Consider the following 6,427-nt stretch of genomic DNA (forward strand, 5'->3'; position numbering starts at 1 on the left):
TGACAAAAGGCTTAGGATACTTAACAACAATATTATCACCATATCCGTTTCAGATAGAATGTAGTAAGTATATCTGTATTAATAATATGACACTACATTATGGTATATCAGGTCGGTTGTGATTTATTTTTGTAATGGTAGTATTTATCTTAGGCCGTGTATATTATTATGCTGGAACTGTGAAACCATAGGCCCTATGTAGTATTACCTAGTTTATTTCATCTAAAAAAGTAATAGTAATTGCAAATGTAAAGTAGCTTCTTTATGGTAAAATAAATAATTTAAAACTGAAAAAAAAATAGTTTTTATATCACATAAATTTGGCACATGTACCTGTAATTATATGGTAAAACAACATAGATTAACAAAACTACCAAAAGTAAAATATTAACAATTGCGGTATTGCCTCCATAGCGCAGTGCTAGTGACTGTTGTGCTGCTACAGTGCTGGACTGCTTAGGACTTCATCAATTAATTTACTAATTAATGCAATATACATTTCTTCACTTTAGTTTGGTTAACCTAACCATATTGACAGATACATATATATAGAAATAAGACTTGACATGAGTTTCCATCTCCATCTTTAAGTGGATCCCTGCCCAACAGTTATTAACCAGTATATATAATACAGCATTGTGGCTCTAGTGAACTACATATGCCTAAGTTATACCTAAAATCTTACACAATATGCTTAAAACTAATTAATAACACACTTAAATTACTCAACCCCTAAACTACTTTAAGAAATAACAGCTTAATATAAATCATTTGCTGCAAACTAGGTACAATTTAATTAAAATTAAAATATTATACAATTGGCTATAATGGATTTTACTTTTTTTATAATAGAGGTGGTGATAAATATATATTTTATGACTTTAGTTCTGTTTTATTATTTCTGAGAAAATTATTATTAGAAAAAAATTTACTAATGCTGTTACTTAAAGTTACAAACTAAAAACCTTAAGTGTTAATCTTTCATTAAGAATATTTCTTTCTTTTTCTAATTTAAACAGTCATCTCCTCTCGAGTTTCAAAAAAAAAACGTTTATTTAAATTTTTGCACGTAAAGAAGCTAACGGCTACATTTTACACCAGCATGATCGAACCTTCATTTGAATATCGGCCTTAAATTGCACTTGATATCAATTAAAGATAAAATCAACGCTGGCCAAACCTGAACTCCATTTTTGATTACAGATTAAAAATGCTTTTTATGGCAAGTACAGTGAAATTCGATGAAGTCTGTGCTGGTTTTTATATTCGGAACTTATATTACCTGTCTTGCGTATGTGGGTAACATATTCAAGGTAATGTCGCATGCTGAGTGAACGAGTACTAAGAGATGTGTTACATATCGATAAAATCTAAATTTTAAGGTAGAGCTTAAATAGATAAAACGTGTTATTATTAATAATATTTGCGAAATTATCATACAAATGCACTACGGAAAGTAAGATAATGCATAATAGTTATAAATTGACTATCTAATGCAAAACATAAAATCAATATTTGACGGAAATAGACGTAGAAGTATGGCGAAATTTTTGTTATGACATGAAGCTATGAACATTGTCATTTTCAATATAATACTTTACAATTTTTTATTCTCTAACATACGAGGGGTTTATTAAAGTTTCGATATTAGGCATACTAGTTAAAAATCATTATTTTAAAGATGCCATGATACGTTTAAGCTCATCTGAAAAAAATGATAAATTAGTATCAAAATCAAAATAAGACTGATACGGGCTCTAGTATTCCCTATCTTCCTGTATGGAGTCAAAACGTGGACTATCTTGGCTCGACAAAGGCAAAAGATCTTTGAGATGTGGTGCTGGCGGCGAATGCTCAGAATACCGTGAACTGCAAACCAATACATCGATCCTGACTTAACTCCGCATATGGACTGACCTGTCTACCATGTTCCAGCGCATTGTAATATGCGACATACAATGCGCAGAGGCAATGAGAACTTGAAAACTAATCATGATTGGTAACACAGAAGGTGAAAGATGAGCTGCCGATTAAAGAGAGAGAGAGAGAGTTACAAATCAAACATTTGTAAAACTCTTGCATCGGATCGCATTTTTTTTACGTTCTATCTAAATTGTTTTATGAGATAAGACCAACTGAACTATTACATGTTCTTTGACCTGTTGCGATTATTGTTTAGTTTTGCCTTAAAACAAAAATTACTCAAAGGTGTGTAATAAAGACCACCACTTTGAAATGAACTGCCTTTAAATATTCCGAATACTACGACAAGAAGTGGGACTAGGTGTCGGGTACGGATGATGATGAGGCCATTTAACAATCTTGTTAATTTCGCATATTTTTAGTCCTCATTTTATAATTGTAATATATATAACCTAATTAATTTTGTTTACCCTAATATTGTTACTAAAAGAAGCTCTCTTAACCTAAAACTTAATTCGGAAAGTTTTAGGCTTATTGGCCAAAAATTTGTCGATACCAGCACATCACTAACCGCGGCTCCGGACATCAAGTTGCGGGGGGGTGATGCGCCGATTTCTCCGAATAAGATTAATAAATGCAGGCGGGGCGGGGAGTCGCGCGGCTAATGACACGAAGCATGCTGCAGATATTTTTTATCGCAAATTTAAAACACAAACTGGTTGTGGTAGCTCCCCTCGCTGCACTCTGCATAGTTCACCGCTCCTGCGCAGCCGCAACTCGCCAATTATCTTTGACACCTAACTCAATGTCGTCCTATCGTTTATGAGACATTTATTCGCTGGTAAAATGTCACAACTTAATTTGCCATACGTTAGCTGCAAGCTATAGGTACCAAACTGCAAATCATTTTAAAAAAGTATGTATTTTAATGCAGTGTTGTAAGCGCAAAAAAAATAAATTACATTACTTTTTGCCAGTATGCCATTATACAATTTCAGCAAATTAATTCACTTACAAGCTAGATTAGATTTTAAATTATTTATTATTATGATTAACAATTGACATTTTCTGTATCAGTCTTTTTGCGTGTAATGCAATCCTTACGATCTTTTTCTTTATCTCATGAAGAATTAATGTCAACTGCGTAACTACTTAAAGAGATATTAAACGTCTGGATTTAAACTGACGCAGGGAAACGTTTAGCCCCTAAGTAACACTGTTCTTTATTTATTTACGTACTGATTCTGAAATCGACTGTTAGTGCAATATTGAACAAAGATCGGCGGCGCCTTAAACAGCTTTTGGTGAATTAATTATGTTATAATATGTAAATAACACAATTTGCGTTCCTAAATGTCTGAAACTATTTAGATGTATTAGAACTGTAATTATGAATAAAATTTATAAATCCCCTGGCTTCGATTATCACGCTCCAGACGCTGGGTTTGATATCCGATGAATCAATAAATCTTCAAAAATACGCTTCGACTAAAATTATTTATCAGAATCAAAACTGTTCTATATTGACAACAAGACCTTTAGTCTTATCACACACATACATTTTTTTAGATATTAGTTTAGTATTGTATAATTATTGTAGTGTTATATATAGTTTTATTTTTTGTTAATTTAGTTACGCACTTCTTGTTCTTTACCTACACTTGGCATTTATTTTTTATTATAGGGTTGCCTGGAATAAATCGCTAGTTAGGCAGCCCGTTGTCTAATAATGTATGTTATCAGTTTTCTTTTTTGTATGTGTGTAAATAAATAAATAACCGTAACCCTTTCCATGAGATAAAAGGAGGTTTTTTTTAAAAGGACCAAGGGAAAGAAGGAGAAGAGGGCGTCGTAAAAAAAGGCGGATAGAAGATATAGAAGAGTTGCAGGAAGTGACTGGAGAAAGAAAGCCTTGGATAGAGATATTTTAAAAAAGCCGGCAGAGGCTTTTACTTATGAACGGGTTCCGATCAATGGTACTGAAGGTGGTTAGGTTATTAGCATAACAAGAAAAAAATTGTATATGTCACCGGAATATAACAAAATCCGCAAGTTTATAAATTTCCTAGGAAATAAACGAAATTCACTCACGCGTAAAATAATAAGTAAGCGATCACTATACGGCATGTGCGCTCTGATTGGTTGAATAAGTCACTAACCTAACCTAACCGATTTTTTAAACGATTAGGTTAGGTTAGTGGATCTTACGAATGGATATCCGTTAGTTTATAAATTTGCCACGAGACGTCGCAAATTGATAAATAATACAATTATTATTACTCGTATAACCCTCGTAATTAGCTACTACTTATATGTAGTACTAGTGCTACTACATATATATATTGTGCCTCAGTTAAACTTTTGATTGGCATTTAAATTTTTGTTTATACTTATTTTTATTTATTATTATTATTATTTTTTCTTTAGATTTGAATTTATTTTATTTTAGTTATAGTTACGTGTTATTATGAGTTTTTTTTGTTAATTCTTTATGCACTTCTTGTACTTTACCCCCTGTAGGTGTTTTTTTTATTCTTCCATATAGGGTTGCCTGGAAGAAATCGCTTGTTAGCGCTAAGGCCACCGTTGCCTTATAACTTATGTAACCTGCTTTTTTTATATGTATGTTTTTGTATAAGGTAATAAATTGTAAATAAATAAACCCGTATTTCGCGAGACGTGTGACGTGAAGTTTAGATATAGAATCCCTGGACACAATGGCAGGGGAGTAAAATAGTTATTATTTATAAAAAAAAACCTTTCCATGCCTTACAGAAGGGTTTGACGCGTTGATCAGATATATTGGGTTCGAGTCTGATAGCAAATGTATAGGCGTAACTTAAACAGAGATAGATTTGTCCGAATAAACCTAAACTTTTGTCGTAACTTTGCTAACAAAAACATTTGCTTCACGTTTGAGTGGACACCCAACTTAATTCCCTGGAAAGTGTCGTGAACAAAGAAAGTAATAAATTTGGATTTAGAACTGATAAAAGAGTCATAAAATTTCAAGCAATTTTATTCGACTGTTTTATCAGTCGATTAAAAAAGATTTAAAAGATTGTTGAGCAGTGTTGGCCTAGTGGCTTCAGCGTTCGACTCTTATACCAGAGGTCGTAGCTTCGATCCCCGGCTGTGCACCAATGGACTTTCTCTCTATGTGCGCATTTAAAATTCCCTCGAACGGTGAAGGAAAACATAGTGAAGAAACCGACATGTCTTAGACCCAAAAAGTCGACGGCGTGTGTCAGGCACTGGAGGCTGATCACCTACTAGCTTATTAGATTGAAAATGATCATGAAACTGATTCAGAAATCTGAAGACCTAAAGAGGTTGTAGCGCCACTGATTTATTTTTATTTTAAAGACGTTTATTGTGTAACTTTACCCACGACAATATTCAAAAAAATATTTATTTATTATAAGTAGATATGCAGTACCCTTTTAAGTGAAAATACATGTGTCAGGATTCCCAGCTCTTTTACTCTTGTGCTATATACTAAAAAGGTAGGGTAAGTAAAATCACATTAAGGAGAAACGAAGTTCGCGGGGACAGCTAGTATACATATATGTATATATATGTTTTAATTATAATTTTGAAACTGTTTACAACATATAAAAGGGTTCAAAGTAATGCTACGAAAATGGTCAGAGCACTTAGGAACAAACCTTATAATGAGCGTCTGAAAGCACTTGATCTTACTGATTTAGGATTTAGGTGATTAAAATTAATCTCGTTGAAACCTTTGTAATCCTTACTGGCAACTGTAATGATCCAGGAATTGAGAAACTCTTTATTTTAAGTTTTCACACATATTTGAGTGGTAAGTAGTTGTTTTAAACTGAAGACCACTCAATATAATACAAATTCCATAAATCTTCCCAACCGAGTAGCGACTGGAATAGGCTTCCGGAAAGTTTAATTAGTGCACCTTCTTTGAATTCTTTTTAAAACAGAATGGATAACTCCAAAGCCGCAAATACGCACGCATCATATTAATCTGCTAGTGTATCTACATAATAATAATAACAAGTTCTTCTGTTTTTAAACAGTATATGCGACGTTAACACTCTAGAGTATATGAATATGTGTGGGTGTATGTACGTGATTGAGTGAGTGCAGTTTTCGTATCAACTACATGTTAGGTCTCAATCTCTCCAACTCTGCGTAAGGTGTGTTCAGAAGCCAGCTTTTAACCTTTTCTTTATATTGTGGTGAACGGGAAGATGTTAAGGATTTAATTTCGTGTAGATGTAGGCTGTATATTGCGTCAGGCGAAGCTACTCTCGCTTCACACTCACTCACTTCACACATATTTTTTCAATTTTACCTGCAGGTTAGTTATCAAAATGAATGCCGATCTTCAACTGTTTAATATCTACGGATAAAAGACCAAAAATGTTTAATAAAAACATCGGGATCAATAACAATATTTAACAATAAACATAGGATTAAGAGCAGTTCTTGGCCATTTCCAAACATGCCAACACTATTAAGGCTTTAT

Source organism: Pieris napi, chromosome 20, assembly GCF_905475465.1.
Source record: "Pieris napi chromosome 20, ilPieNapi1.2, whole genome shotgun sequence".
Lineage (NCBI taxonomy): Eukaryota > Metazoa > Arthropoda > Insecta > Lepidoptera > Pieridae > Pieris > Pieris napi.